General features: G+C 42.4%; 1 non-coding gene across 1 annotated transcript; it reads left to right on the forward strand.

The window, feature by feature from the left end:
* The first annotated feature begins 326 nt into the window (after window positions 1–326).
* Window positions 327–400, forward strand: trnai-aau. Its single transcript has one exon. It is a non-coding gene; the product is annotated as a tRNA-Ile (tRNA).
* Window positions 401–7,901: the final 7,501 nt, after the last annotated feature.

The raw sequence follows: 7,901 nt of genomic DNA on the forward strand, positions 1-7,901 counted from the left end.
AAGGTCGCGGGTTCGATACCCGTACTGGCCAGTAGTTTTTTATATTTTTAAATCAATGATCACTGTTCAGACTATGGAGAGGGGTGTTACAACACAGTATGTATTCAGGATCAGATGTACAGGACTGACAGTCAACTCCAACTATAGAGAAAGAGATACAGCCATAGTGTTGATCATTGACAGTGTCGAAGGGAGTCCTTGGAATTGAGCTGGATTTGTTTACGTTCTCTGCCCTCTAACGGTAGAATGTCGACATTGCAGATGAGTGACCACCTCCAGACCCATATATGGGTGTATTCCTGTTCTGTAGTGTGGGTGTTATCTCAGGCCGGTTAGCTCAGTTGGTTAGAGCGTCGTGCTAATAACGCGAAGGTCGCGGGTTCGATACCCGTACTGGCCACAATATTTTTTTCCACATTTTACTATGAATATCTGCAGTGTCTCATAACTCTATTCATTGGGTTCTACCATATGCGTTTTAAATTAGTAGTATGAATTGTCGATTGTTATTGTAGAGTGACATTTTTAATGTAGAGGTTTTTTTCTTCATTGTGAGTTTTCATTGGTCTTTTATTATCCAAGGAAGGAAGGGAGGAGGACAGGGACTTCATGGACGAAGACACAGAGAGACAGAATGGTGAAGAAACAGATAGACGGGGTCCATCAATCATTTGATTCATTCGCTATTTACACACACACACACACACACACACACACACACACACACACACACACACACACACACACACACACACACACACACACACACACACACACACACACACAGTCTGTACAGCTAACCTTGTGGGACAATTCAATCCCATTCAAAATCCTATTTTCCATAACCACTTAACCTAACCTGTTCTCTTTTACTCTAACTCTAACCTTAACCTAAACCAAAACCTAACCTAACCCTTAACCCCAAAACCTAACCTTAACCCTTAACCCAAACCTAACCTTAACCCTTAACCCAAACCTAACCTTAACCCTTAACCCAAAACCTAACCTTAACCCTTAACCCAAAACCTAACCTTAACCCTTAACCCAAAACCTAACCTTAACCCTTAACCCAAAACCTAACCATAACTCCTTAACCAAAAAACCTAACCTTAACCCTTAACCAAAAACCTAACCTTAACCCTTAACCAAAAACCTAACCTTAACCCTTAACCAAAAACCTAACCTTAACCCTTAACCCAAAACCTTCTTGTAACCCTTAACCCAAAACCCCTAACCTTACCCCTTAACCCAAAACCTAACCTTAACCCCTTAACCAAAAACCTAACCTTAACCCTTAACCAAAAACCTAACCTTAACCTAAACCAAAAACCTAGCAGCAACATGGCTGACCTAACCTTAACCCTTAGCCCAAAACTCTTACTTAACCCTTAACCCAAAACCTAACCTTAACCCTTAACCCAAAACCTAACCTTAACCCAAAACCTAACCTTAACCAAAACCCTAACCTTAACCCTTAACCCAAAACCTAACCTTAACGGCCTTAGCCCAAAACCCTAACGCCAACCTTAACCAAAACCTAACCTTAACCCTTAACCCAAACCCTAACCTTAACCCTTAACCCAAAACCTAACCTTACTCCAGGGCTCCAGGCCTCCACTGCTCCGGCTGACACCCCTTCAAGGTACTGAGCTCCAACTGTTATTGTATAGTCATAGTTACTGTATTTTGGTTGTTTTTTGTTGCTGTATTTTGGTTGTTTAGTCATAGTTGCTGTATTGTGATTGTTTAGTAATAGTTACTATATTGTGATTGTTTAGTTACTGTATTGTGATTGTTTAGTCATAGTTACTGTATTGTGATTGTTTAGTTACTGTAATGTGATTGTTTAGTAATAGTTACTATATTGTGATTGTTTAGTTACTGTATTGTGATTGTTTATCATAGTTACTGTATTGTGATTGTTTAGTCATAGTTACTGTATTGTGGTTTGTATAGTCACAGTTGCTGTATTTGTGGTTGTTTAGAATAGTTATTCTTTTTGTATTGTGATTTGTTTAGTTACTGTATTTGTGTTGTTTTGTTTTGATATAGTTACTTTGTATTGCGGCTGTTTAGTCAGTTACTGTATTGTGGGGTTGTTTAGTCATAGTTACTGTATTGTGGTTGTTTAGTCATAGTTACTGTATTGTGGTTGTTTAGTCATAGTTACTGTATTTTGTTGTTTAGCCATGAGGTTACTGTATTTTGGTTGTTTAGTCATTGTTACTCTATTGTGGTTGTTTAGTCATAGTTACTGTATTTTGGTTGTTTAGTCATAGTTACTGTATTGTGGTTGTTTAGTCATAGTTACTGTAATGTGATTGTTTAGTAATAGTTACTGCATTGTGATTGTTTAGTTACTGTAATGTGATTGTTTGAGAAATGTAGTTACTGTAGTATTGTGATTGTTTAGTCATGGTTACTGTATTGAGGTTGTTTAGGCATAGTTACTGTATTGTGATTGTTTAGTTACTGTATTGTGATTGTTTAGTAGTTACTGTATTGTGGGTGTTTAGTTCATAGTTACTGTATTGTTTTTAGTCATAGTTACTGTATTGTGGTTGTATAGTCATAGTTACTGTATTGTGGTTGTTTAGTCAAGTTACTGTATTGTGATTGTTTAGTTACTGTATTGTGGTTGTTTTAGTCATAGTTACTGTATTGTGATTTGTTTAGTTTACTGTAATGTGATTGTTTTAGTTACTGCATTATTGTGATTGTTTAGTTACTGTATTTGTGATTGTTTAGTCATAGTTACTGTATTGTGATTGTTTCATTACAGTTACTGTATTGTGATTGTTTAGTTACTGTAATGTGATTGTTTAGTAATAGTTACTGTATTCTGGCTGTTTAGTTACTGCATTGTGATTGTTTAGTCACAGTTACTGCATTGTGATTGTTTAGACATAGTTACTGTATTGTAGTTGTTTAGTTACGGTAATGTGATTGTTTAGTCACAGTTACTGTATTCCGGGCTGTTTAGTTACTGTATTGTGATTGTTTTTAGTCATAGTTACTGTGCATTGTGATTGTTTAGACATAGTTACTGTATTGTTATTGTTTATTACTGTAATGTGATTGTTTAGTCATAGTTACTGTATTCTGGCTGTTTAGTTACTGTATTGTGATTGTTTAGTCATAGTTACTGTATTGTGATTGTTTATTATTAGTTACTGTATTGTTATTGTTTAGTTACTGTAATGTGATTGTTTAGTCATAGTTACTGTATTCTGGTTGTTTAGTTACTGTATTGTGATTTTTTAGTCATAGTTACTGTATTGTGGTTGTTTATCACAGTCACTGCATTGTGGATTTGTTTAGACACAGTTACTGCATTGTTACTAGTTTAGTCATAAAGCCACGGTATTTGTGATTGTTTAAATACAGTTATCATTGTGATTAGTTTAGTTACTGTATTGTGATTGTTTAGTGTTTTATTTACTCAATCAAGTAGTGCCCCAAGGAGGATCGAACTGTGTCTCAACAGCAGCAGAAAAGTTCAAATAAAGATGTACAGAAATGGAAGGGGAACTGGGGCTGGAATTTGTTTACTTTCTCTGCCTCTAATGGTAGAATGTAGCCATTGTATATCAATCTGCTCTGTCCACACCCACATATGGGTGTAACCTCTCGGTTATTTTGCTTGGATTATCTAAGGCCGGTTAGCTCAGCTGGGAGCGCCGTGCTAATAACGCGAAGGTCGCGGTTCGATACCCGTACTGGCCAGGAGAATTTGTTTTTTTTTACTGTATGTCTACAGTGTCTCCCATAACTCTATTCATTGTTCTACCATAAGCTTTAAATTAGTAGTATGAATTGTCGATTGTTATTGTAGAGTGACATTTTAATGTAGGGAGGTTTTTTTTCTTCATTGTAGGAGTTTTTCATTAGTTTTTTATTATCCAAGGAAGGAGGAGGACAGGACTTCATGACTAAGACACAGAGAGACAGAATGGTGAAGAAACAGATAGACGGGTCCATCAATCATTTGATTCATTCATTATTACACACACACACACACACACACACACACACACACACACACACACACACACACACACACACACACACACACACACACACACACACACACACACACACACACACACACACACACACACACACACACACACACACACACACACACACACACACACACACACACACACATCCTACTCGTCAGGTATGTGCAGTTTGGCTGCAGTATATTTGAAAATAAACTTTTGTTGCTTTCCTTTTCTCCTGGCCAGATCTGTGTCTGTTCGGTCCCAATTGGCACCCGACTTACAATCTGGCTCTGGTCAACAGTAGTTCACTATATAGGCATTGGGCCCTGGTCAACAGTAGTTCACTATATAGGGCATAGGATACCATTTGGGACGAAGAGTCTATTATTAACACAGTGTTCTGTTGTCTGAAACACATTCTGTGCTTTGGACAGGATTATTCCGCCAGGCCGTAGTGTGTGTGTGTGTGTGTGTGTGTGTGTGTGTGTGTGTGTGTGTGTGTGTGTGTGTGTGTGTGTGTGTGTGTGTGTGTGTGTGTGTGTATGTGTGTGTGTGTGTGTGTGTGTGTGTGTGTGTGTGTGTGTGTGTGTGTGTGTGTGTGTGTGTGTGTGTGTGTGTGTGTGTGTGTGTGTGTGTGTGTGTGTGTGTGTGTGTGTGTGTGTGTGTGTGTGTGTGTGTGCGTGTGTGTGTGTGTGTGCGTGTGTGTGTGTGTCTGTCAGGCTGTAAAGTTGAGGGGAAACTGGCATTTATAAGAAGTGCAATTTCACGGCACAGGACAGCCGTTAACACACAAGGTTTAGTGATAATCAAAACCTTACCTTGGGCATTCTTCTGTATTGGAGGACCAGGTCTGGGTCTGGCAGGCAGGGAGAGAGGGAATGAGAGAGACTGGTGTTGACTGGTGCAGATCAGACCTGAAATATAAGTTTTCAATGGTGTGTTGTGAGTTTGCGTGTATATGTGGAGGGAGGTTTCTCTCTCTCTCTCTCTCCCTCGGTCTGTTACTACATTGTACCCAGCTGTCCAGTGTCGTGCTCCAGCACCTGCGTCCCTCCCTGGCCCCAGAACCAGTTTGACCCCTCGGCGACCTGGAAGTAGTCCAGACCCCCAATGGAGGGGCAGAATAAAGGTCACTCCCACTACGCTTCCTGCCAACGGCACCGTGTGTGTCTGTGTCTGTGTGAGAGAGAGTGTCTGTGTCTGTGTCTGTGTGTGTGTGTGTCTGTGTGTGTGTGTGTGTCTGTGTGTGTGTGTGTGTCTGTGTGTGTGTGTTTGTCTGTGTGTGTGTGTTTGTCTGTGTGTGTCTGTGTGTGTGTGTGTCTGTGTGTGTGTTTGTCTGTGTGTGTGTTTGTCTGTGTGTAGGCCAGTTGGTTAGTGAGAGGGGCGGTTGTTTGGTGGACACCTGCCAGTAGATCAGGTTATCTACCTACGTCACAAGCAAACTAACACAGCTGGATGGACCCTCTGTCTCTAGACACTAAGAACAGTCTGTAACTCTCATTGGGATTAACTGAGGTTTGGCTCTCAGAGAGCTGAGAGCGACAGAGAGAGACAGAGAGAGACAGAGAGAGACAGAGAGGCAGAGGAACAGAGAGAGAGAGAGAGAGAGAGAGAGAGAGAGAGAGAGAGGTAAAGGGAGAGAGAGAGAGAGAGTGAGAGAGAGGTGAGAGAGAGAGAGAGAGAGAGAGAGAGAGAGAGAGAGAGAGAGAGAGAGAGAGAGAGAGAGAGAGATAAATGGAAAGGAGAGGGAGAGAGAGAGAGAGACAGAGAGAGAGAGAAATGGAAAGGGAGATAGGAGAGAGATGGCCGATGGGGTGACTTCTCTTTCTGTGGTCCTCTCTCCCCTGTGATAGTCCACACACCAGATGCCCACTTTGGCAGAGCACGGCAAGGGGCTGACACACACACACACACACACACACACACACACACACACACACACACACACACACACACACACACACACACACACACACACACACACACACACACACACACACACACACGGAGTGAGGAGTGGACACGCACACATACACAGTGTATGAACACACACACACACACACACACACACACACACACACACACACACACACACACACACACACACACACACACACACACACACACACACACACACACACACACACACAGGGGCTGTAAAGAGCACTGGTCCATCTGCCATCTCTCTGGCACTCAGGACATCGGGGTCTCAGAGCAGCTATAGAGCCTCACTTGGACAGACTGTGAACAGTGTGAGTGTGTGTCAGAGAGACTGGTGGGAGGAGCGATAGGGGGATAAGCTCCTCCTCCTCCTCGGTGGCTCCAGTCAGAGTTGGTGTTCGGGCTGAAAGGACATCGGTTGACGTGGGATGGAGGAGTAATGGTGTATTTCCACTGAGGATTTCCCCAGTGTTCCCTCCCCAGTGTTCCCACTTCCCCGGTGTTTCCACCTCCCCCGGTGTTAGTGTTCCCACCTCCCCCAGTGTTTCCACCTCCCCGGTGTTAGTGTTCCCACTTCCCCCAGTGTTCCCACTTCCCCGGTGTTCCCACTTCCCCAGTGTTCCCACTTCCCAGTGTTCCCACCTCCCCAGTGTTCCCACTTCCCCGGTGTTTCCACCTCCCCGGTGTTAGTGTTCCCACTTCCCCAGTGTTCCCACTTCCCCGGTGTTCCCACTTCCCCAGTGTTCCCACTTCCCCGGTGTTTCCACCTCCCAGGTGTTTCTACCTCCCCAGTGTTTCCACCTCCCCGGTGTTAGTGTTTCCACCTCCCCGGTGTTTCTACCTCCCCGGTGTTTCTACCTCCCCGGTGTTTCTACCTCCCCGGTGTATCCACCTCCCCGGTGTATCCACCTCCCCGGTGTATCTACCTCCCCGGTGGTGTTTCTACCTCCCCAGGTGTTTCTACCTCCCGGTGTTTCCACCTCCCCGGTGTTATCTACCTCCCGTGTAGTGTTTCTACCTCCCGGTGTTTCTACCTCCCCGGTGTTTCTACCTCCCCGGTGTTTCCACCTCCCGGTGTTTCTACCTCCCTGGTGTTAGTGTTTCTACCTCCCGGTGTTTCTACCTCCCGGTGTTTCTACCTCCCGGTATTTCTACCTCCCGGTGTATCTACCTCCCCAGTGTTTCCACCTCCTCATTAGAATAATACTCTGCATCCTCATTAGAATAATACTCAGCATCCTCATTAGAATAATACTCTGCATCCTCATTGGAATAATACTCAGCATCCTCATTAGAATAATACTCTGCGTGCTCATTAGAATAATACTCAGCATCTTCATTAGAATAATACTCTGCATCCTCATTAGAATAATACTCAGCATCCTCATTAGAATAATACAGCATCCCCATTAGAATAATACTCTGCATCCTCATTAGAATAATATTCTGCGTGCTCATTAGAATAATACTCTGCATCCTCATTAGAATAATACTCTGCGTGCTCATTAGAATAATACTCTGTGTGCTCATTAGAATAATACTCTGCATCCTCATTAGAATAATACTCTGCATCCTCATTAGAATAATACTCAGCATCCTCATTATAATAATACTCTGCATCCTCATTAGAATAATACTCTGCATTCTCATTAGAATAATACTCTGCACCCTCATTAGAATAATACTCTGCATCCTCATTAGAATAATACTCTGCATCCTCATTAGAATAATACCCAGCATCCTCATTAGAATAATACCAGCATCCTCATTAGAATAATACTCTGCATCCTCATTAGAATAATACTCTGCATCCTCATTAGAATAATACTCTGCATCCTCATTGGAATAATACCCTGCATCCTCATTAGAATAATACTCTGCATCCTCATTGGAATAATACCCAGCATCCTCATTAGAATAATACTCTGCATCCTCATTAGAATAATACTCTGC

This window comes from Oncorhynchus gorbuscha, unplaced genomic scaffold (genome assembly GCF_021184085.1).
Source record: "Oncorhynchus gorbuscha isolate QuinsamMale2020 ecotype Even-year unplaced genomic scaffold, OgorEven_v1.0 Un_scaffold_7370, whole genome shotgun sequence".
In the NCBI taxonomy this organism is placed as follows: domain Eukaryota; kingdom Metazoa; phylum Chordata; class Actinopteri; order Salmoniformes; family Salmonidae; genus Oncorhynchus; species Oncorhynchus gorbuscha.